The 8,729-nt window shown below is 37.0% G+C and overlaps 1 long non-coding RNA gene across 1 annotated transcript; it reads right to left on the bottom strand.

Moving 5' to 3' along the window:
* Positions 1-2,330, bottom strand: LOC126763991 (uncharacterized). The gene is made up of 3 exons (XR_007667745.1): positions 2,161-2,330; positions 358-439; positions 1-275 (listed from the first exon to the last, which is right to left on the bottom strand). It is a non-coding gene; the product is annotated as an uncharacterized LOC126763991 (long non-coding RNA).
* Positions 2,331-8,729: the final 6,399 nt, after the last annotated feature.

The raw sequence follows: 8,729 nt of genomic DNA, 5'->3' as shown, positions 1-8,729 counted from the left end.
ATCAACGCTACGGCCATGACAGTTCGCTGCAACTTCTCTCCATGCGTTCTCTCTCTTCTGTCGGTTTTTATAGTTTGATGAAGAATATTCCCACAGACAAGGATGTTTTTCTATTATTTCTATTTAATTAAAAACATCTTCCGAGGACCATGCCGTTGTAACTTGAAAACGCTTTCTCTTTTTATCTGGCGTTGGTGTTGGTTCTGCAGACATATTGGATATATTTTCGCATATTGCAAATTATCAAAGATTTCATCTTCATCTGTATCCATATTCTGAAAAATAAAAGAACAATATTAATATATAAAATGTAAATAAATAAATATATATAAACATATCATAAATATTTATACTCACCAATAGATGTAGTGACTTGTTTAATAACGGACAAATGGAATAAAGAGCAGTGGTGCATCAATTGTTTTTGCAGATATCAGTGCTGCCAAGTTTAAAAATTATTTATTATTATTAGTTTAATAATCATAGAGTTGCCAAACAGTAAATAATGAAATTCCAGCCAGGTGTAAAGTATTCATAGGATAATAAAAATAAAAAAAAACATAATTTTGGCTTTATTTGAATTGATTGGTCACTGTGATTGGTCATGTAGTGGCAGATAAAATTATCGGTACATTTGTCCATTTTTTGTATTTACTTGATTTGTACAACAGTTCACATGATTGGTACAACAGAGCCGTATTTTATCGGTCTATCTGCACAAAAATTTTGTTAATTTGCCTTATGCCAAATATTTTCTGGCTGTCACACGATCTGTACATATAAATGACAAAAAATTGGTACATTTGACCAATCGTGTGATTTCAGCTATAGGATAATAAAAATAAAAAAAAACATAATTTTGGCTTTATTTGAATTGATTGGTCACTGTGATTGGTCATGTAGTGGCAGATAAAATTATCGGTACATTTGTCCATTTTTTGTATTTACTTGATTTGTACAACAGTTCACATGATTGGTACAACAGAGCCGTATTTTATCGGTCTATCTGCACAAAAATTTTGTTAATTTGCCTTATGCCAAATATTTTCTGGCTGTCACACGATCTGTACATATAAATGACAAAAAATTGGTACATTTGACCAATCGTGTGATTTCAGCTTTAGAGGATAAACTTTTTGAAATTTTTAACGCATATAATAGAACAATTCATTCTACCACAAAAAAGCGACCAATTGATTTTATAATAAAAAACTTTGACAAAGAAGAGATAAATGAATTATGTAAAGAGTTTGAACAACAAAAAATTCAAAGAGTAAATAAAGTGAATAAAAGTAGAAAGGCTGAACCAAATCAATTAGAAAACATTGTATTTAATAGGCAAATTGCGAAAACTAAACCTAAATTTAAGAAACTTAAAAAGAATTATCGCCAAGGTAATTATGTTGTGGATTCTTCGAATAATAGAAAAATAAAATATTACAAAAGTCAATTTAAACGAAAATATAATTCGAACAATGAAAATGTTAACTAATTTTATTGTAATTTCATTTAATTTAAATTTAAAAATTTTCAATAACTGTAATAAAATTAAATACCTTGTAAACTAAATATTTCCGAGGACACAAATAACTTAAGGGTGGAGGAGTTACATAACAGCCCTATATACTTTACCTATACTTATTCTAATCGTACATTTATATATTTACATCTTATATTCAATTACCTATGCTGACTCTTATTTAAACTACTCCCACTCACACTTTACATACTTTCTCCCACTCTACACCCACAAGTTCGCCCCCACACTAAACATACATACATACAACATATTCCCGAACACACACTACTACCTCTACTCTCTCCTACACTCATTAATATTACTGTAAAATAGTTAAGCTTTTAGCTAATAAGAATTTTTGTAAAGAGTCAGTTGAATAAGGACACTTGAAAGAAGTAAACGTTCAACATCATTTCTCTATATATATATATATACATATATAATACAATTCTCTTTCTTTCTTAGTTATGGTTATACATTTCTGCTTGATTTACATTGAGTACATTCTGGCAACCTTTCTCGTGTTAAGCTATGAAATTACCTGCTCTTGCAAATTTGTTTAATTTAAAATATATGAATTAAGTGATCTGTTAAGATAAGTATCAATGTTATATTGTACTATTAAAGAAATTGAAACTTACTTTAATTGCGTGTTGGCTAATTTTAATTTATTCCACCGAGTAATTTTAAATTTGTTTTTGTTGCTACATTTGTAAATAGTGCAATCGTTAGTGTTAATTTATATTGCTCTTTGTTCACAGCCGTTTTCGTGTGTCAGTGCATCTCAAACTGCTCGCTACAATGGTTGTTAACTTTGATAACCAATTATTTTTATTGCATTTGTTTGTTACAAATATTTTTGTTATTGCTCTTTTTACTTTTAGTATTTAAATTTTTTATATTATTATTTAATATTGTTTTTTATCATTATGACTTGCAACTTCGCTAACTGTTATGTGAAAGGCGAGTCAGAACGCTAGCTATGGGATGGGCTCGTCCATCTTAAATGTGCTGGACTGACAAGCAGGGTATTCTTGATAGTAAGGGCTTGCGCTGGTCTTGCTTAAAATGCAGACCAACAGAAATTGAATTATTTAAAGTCTTTAGGGAGGCGCGCAATAATTTCAAAGAGATTGGCCGTGAGCTTGAAACCCTTACTGAAAAATTTAGGCATTATGAAACGTGTTTCAATCATTTAAATGCCTAAATGATCAAGAAAAGAATCCAAAATCCTCCTCTAAACGTAAACGTTCGTCTGATGAAGAGACCACTGCATCTTCCTTAAAAAGAATGTCCTCATCCAAAATTGACTTCATTAATCTTTCTTCCTCTTGTTCAGAATACAGACAAAACTGTTACTGAAGCGAAGGATCCGCCTCCAACTAACTGTTAGTCAGGTAATAAAAATTTAGTTGCAATACCGCGGGAAAAAGGCAATTTTTATCTTAAGTCTTGCTGCGGATACCACAATCGAATATATAAAGAGTTATATTTCGTCGAAATTAAAAACGGACGATACATGTATCCAAAACTGTAATTTCAAATACGACAGGGATATTTCGTCATTAAGATCGACATATCCGCTGACAATTTTCCATTGGTATTTGACAACTTATTCTGGCCATCTGGGGACTTTGTGCGCGAATTCGAGCGTAAACGTGATAAACCCCCTGTAGTTGTCCCTAAAATGCCAAGAAAACCCGTTGATACAAAAAACTGATTAACAATAATTCGCTGAGTATTTATTATCAAAATGCTAGAGGTCTTAATACAAAACCACATTTTTGATAATGAAATATTCAATAGGGAATTTGAAATTTGTAGATAAGACCGTCTGAGCAGAATAGGAAGTGGTGTCTTGTTTGCTGGTCATTCTTCGATTCCATCTGAAGAAATCGATGATCCGCATCCTGGCTTAATAGAATTTAAGTGCATTTGAATTTACCCTAATAGTGGTCATATCTACTTAACTTTATCTTATATACCGCCTCAATCGTAATTATCTGTATATGTGCTTCATGCTTCTTAAACAAATAATGTTTTCTCCATTTTCTCCATCTACTGATTCCATGATTGTTGTGGGAGATTTCAATTTACCGTGTGTATGATGAAAATCTATTGATGATTATGTCATTCCTGCTAGTGCTCGCTTATGCTTGAACGAGTTCTTAGATGAATTGTCGGAGTTGGGTCTTAACCAAATTAATTTAATATTTTTCATAAGTTCTTAGATCTGGTTTACGTTGGTGACATTTCAATATTCTTTATTGTCCGATGTGATCCTTTGGTTCTGCCAGAGGACACGTATTATCTTGCTTTGGAAATTAATATCGAAATCATAGCCAACTTAGTTCATAACAATACACAAGACCTTTGTTCTCGGTTCAACTTTGCGAAAACTAATTTTAAGAAGATTTATTATAAACTTTCTAAAGTAACTTGGCCAGATTACAGTGAATTTAGTGCTTCCCATTTTAATGAAACTATTTTAAATTTATTTGAAAAATATTTTACGAAATGTGTTGTTACTCGAAGAATGAAAAATACAAAATAGAAAATGTGGTACTTTTAAACTTAAAAAAAAAATGGTTTAGTTGTTGAATAATCAAAATATTCTAAGTTGCGTCGACAATTTGCTGAACTTAACAAAATATGTTATAATAATTATATAAACAAGGTAAAAAATAATATTATACGTAATCCAAAATTGTTCTATGGTTTCGTCAACTCCAAACGCATGATTTCTAATTTTCCGTCCGCGATGAAATGTAAGTTTACTATATCTAATGACAATCACACAATTTCTAAAATGCTTGCTGAATTCTTTAGGTCCAATTACTCTACTACTATGTCAATGTCGTCGTATATCTCGTACTGCTCATCGTTCCATCGAATGCGATATTCGCCGTGGCCAACGCGCAAAGAACTATAAATCTTTCGCAGAACCTTTCTCTCGAAAACTCGCAACGTCGACTCATCAGTTGTTGTCATCGTCCAGTCCTCTGCACCATATAATAGGACGGGAATTATGAGTGACTTATAGAGTTTGGTTTTTGTTCGTCGAGAGAGGACTTTGCTTCTCAATTGCCTACTCAGTTCGAAGTAGCACCTGTTGGCAAGAGTTATCCTGCGTTGGATTTCCAGGCTGACATTGTTGGTGGTGTTTACGCTGGTTCCCAAATATACGAAACTATCTACAACTTCAAAGTTATGACTGTCAATAGTGACGTGGGAGCCAAGTCGCGAGTGCGACGACTGTTTGTTTGATGACAGGAGATATTTCGTCTTGCCCTCGTTCACTGCTTTGCTTCCTTGTCCAGTCTGGTGAAAGCAGAACTAACGGTGCGGGTGTTGAGGCTGATGATATCAATATCATCGGCATACGCCAGCAGCTGTACACTCTTATAAAAGATGGTACCTTCTCTATTTAGTTCTGCAGCGCGAATTATTTTCTTCAGCAGCAGGTTGAAGAAGTCGCACGATAGGGAGTCGCCCTGTCTGAAACCTCGTTTGTTATCGAACGGCTCAGAGAGGTTCTTCGCGATCCAGACGGAGCTTTTGGTGTTGCTCAACGTCAGTTTACACAGTCGTATTAGTTTTGCGGGGATACCAAATTCAGACATCGCGGCATAAAGGCAGCTCCTTTTCGTGCTGTCGAAAGCAGCTTTAAAATCGACGAAGAGGTGGTGTGTGTCGATTCTCCTTTCACGGGTCTTTTTTCCAAGATTTAGCGCATGGTGAAAATCTGGTCGGTTGTTGATTTTCCGGGTCTAAAGCCACACTGATAAGGTCCAATCAGATTGTTTACGGTGAGCTTTAATCTTGCACACAATACTCTCGATAGAACCTTATACGCGATGTTGAGGAGGCTAATCCAACGGTAGTTGACGCAGATTGTGGGGTCTCCCTTTTTGTGGATTGGGCATAGCACACTTAAATTCCAATCGTTGGGCATGCTTTCGTCCGACCATGTTTTGCAAAGAAGCCGATACATGCTCCTTATTAGTTCTTCGGCGCCGTGTCACAGCCATCGGCCCCCGCTCCTTTGTTGTTCTTCGGACGGGTAATTCCTATTCGAACTTCTTCATGGGCAATGGAACGTCTGCTCCATCGTCATCGATTGGGGAATCGGGTTCGCCTTCTCCTGGCGTTGTGCGTTCACTGCCATTCAGCAGGCTGGAGAAGTGTTCCCTCCATAATTTAAGTATGCTCTGGGCATCTGTCACTAGATCACCTTTGGGGGTTCTACATGAGTATGCGGTCTTGAAACCTTCAGTTAGCCGCCGCATCTTTCCATAGAATTTTCGAGCATTTCCCCTGTCGGCTAGCATATTAAGCTCTTCATACTCACGCATTTCCGTCTCTTTCTTTTTCTGTCTGCAAATGCGTCTCGATTCCCTCTTCAGCTCTCGGTATCTATCCCGTTTCGCACGTGTTGTGGTCGAACGTAATGTTGCGAGGTAGGCAGCTTGTTTTCTCTCCGCTGCGACACGGCACTCCTCGTCGTACCAGCTGTTCTTTTGCATTATTCGAAAACCCATGGTTTCGGTTGCAGCTGTACGTAAGGAGTTTGAAATGCCGTCCCACAGTTCCCTTATACCGAGTTGTTGACGAGTGCTCTCAGAAAGCAGGAGTGCAAGTCGAGTAGAAAATCGCTCGGCTATCTGTTGTGATTGCAGCTTCTCGACGTCGAACCTTCCTTGTGTTTGTTGACGTGAGTTTTTTGCTGCACAGAGGCGGGTGCGGGTCTTGGCTGCAGCAAGATAGTGGTCCGAGTCGATGTTAGGACCTCGGAGCGCACGCACATCTAACTAAAACACTGGAGACGTGTCTTCGTCTATCACAACATGATCGATCTGGTTGGTAGTTTTTCGATCCGGAGACAGCCAGGTGGCTTGATGAATCTTCTAATGCTGGAAAACCGATAACCATATCTCGGGCCCTGCGAAGTCGATCAGCCTCAACCCATTTGGGGATGTTTCCCCGTGAAGGCTGAATTGACCGACCGTAGTGCCAAAGATACCTTCTTTACCCACCCTGGCGTTAAAATCGCCAAGCACGATTTTGACATCGTGGCGGGGCAGCGCTCATAGGTGTGCTCCAAGCGCTCATAGAAGGCATCCTTGGTCACATCGTCCTTCTCTTCCGTCGGGGCGTGGGCGCAAATCAGCGATATGTTGAATAACTTCGTTTTGATGCGGATTGTGGCTAGACGTTAATTCACCGGAGTGAATGATAGTACTCGGCGACGGAGTCTATCTCCCACCACGAATCCCACACCAAACTTGCGCTCCTTTATATGGCCACTGTAGTAAATGTCACAAGGACCTACTCGTCTCAGTCCTTGTCCCGTCCATCGCATTTCTTAGACGGCTGTGATATCAGCCTTAACTCTAACGAGAACATCAACCAGCTGGGCAGCAGCACCTTCCCAACTAAGGGACCGGACAGTCCAGGTGCATGCCCTAATATCGTAGTCTTTATTTCGTTTGCCATGGTCGTCATCAAAAGGGGGTTCACTCATCCGAGGCTTGTTGCGTTTTTTCATTGGGGGGTTTTTCTTACGTGGCGGGTCCTAAACCCAGCGCACAAACCTATGTAAGGGATGTTGCGCCTTCTCACTTTAGCTCGCCTTCAAACGGATGTTCTTCGGCTACCCAGAGGATACGTGGTCAAAGACCGGAAGTCGTGAGCTACTTGAGCCATATGTAAAATAATCGTTTCTGGCCACTCCCAAGTGAATGGTGATCAGAGAACTTTCCTCACTTGCGTGAACTTCTACACATGACCCCATCCTCCACGGTTTTTTAAATTAAGAAGAAAAATTACTATACAAAATCTCCAAAAAATTTTCCGCCAGCACAAGTTATCCCGGTTTTCTGTAATTAATGCACCCACCATTTCCGAAGCTGACGTTTGATATCAGTTAAAAGAACAATCATTTAATTATGGCCCAGATTTGACTCCCTCGTGCTTTATGTGCCAAATATATATACCAACCCTTGGCAAAACTATTTAATTGAACTGTTAAGGCTTATTTCCATCTATAGGGAAAAAGTCATTTATAATTCCTTTACATAAGAGTGGATTAAGGTCATCTATTGAAAACGATAGGGAAATAACAATACCTAAACTTTTTGAAGCAATTATAAAAAACTAAGATTTCTCCACAAATTTCTTGTTCTCAGCACGGTTTTCGTAAACGGAAATCTACAGAAACTAATTTGCTTGAATTTATATCACATGTATCAACGGGCTTTAGGGAGAATAAGCATACTAATGTTATATACACAGATTTTAGTAATAAAGTAAACCATTCAGTTCTTTTGAATAAACTTCATCTTCTTGGTTTTCAACCAATATTTTTAAAATGTGTTGCTTCTTATCTTAGTAATAGAATTCAACAAATACTTTTTCTGACATAATCAATGTTAATTCAGGCGTTCCTTAAGGTAGCCATCTTGGTTCAATTCTGTTCTTGTTATTTATTAATGACATATAATCTGCTATTAAGTATTCAAGAGTTTTATTATATGCTGACGATGTACAACTTTTTAAATCATATATAGTACTTCCAAAAGCGAAAGATGTCAGTTGCAAACAGACTTAAATAACCTAGTTTCTTCGGGTGTTAGAAACGACATGCCATTGAACCTTAAAAAATGTAAAACGATGTGATTTTCACGCAGATCTGTAGAACCTACTTAATATGTAATACAAAAATTTAGGTTGGAGCAAGTATGCAGTTTTGTTAATCGGGGAGTAACTATGGAGCCCAAGCTCAATTTTAATCTTCACGCATCTTCCACGGTTTTTAAAACTAAAAGCGCTCTTAGTTTTGTTAAACGTTGGTCTAAAGAATTTAGAGATCCGCTTACCACAAAAATTCTTTTTACATCTCTGGTGAGGTCTTTTTGCCTTAAATCATTTGCATTGGGATTCCAGGTTAAATCTTCTTAAAACTTATAAATCTCCATACACTCACTAGTCGTAGGAAAATGCTAGGAATAATATTTCTTGTAAAACTCATGAATGGATCAGTTTGTAGCCCATCTCTCTTATCTGATATTAATTTTAACATTCCCGCTCGCTCTACCAGGCAGTTTCGACCTTTACTTTTAAAATTTTCTAGAACCAATTTTGAGTTAAACGAACTTTAAAAATAATAAACTTATTTTAATCTAGTTTTTATGCTGAGCAGCTTAAGATC

Source organism: Bactrocera neohumeralis, unplaced genomic scaffold, assembly GCF_024586455.1.
Source record: "Bactrocera neohumeralis isolate Rockhampton unplaced genomic scaffold, APGP_CSIRO_Bneo_wtdbg2-racon-allhic-juicebox.fasta_v2 cluster09, whole genome shotgun sequence".
NCBI classification, from domain to species: domain Eukaryota; kingdom Metazoa; phylum Arthropoda; class Insecta; order Diptera; family Tephritidae; genus Bactrocera; species Bactrocera neohumeralis.
Note: the sequence above shows the minus strand (reverse complement) of the source record. Positions and strands in the feature narration are given on the sequence as shown.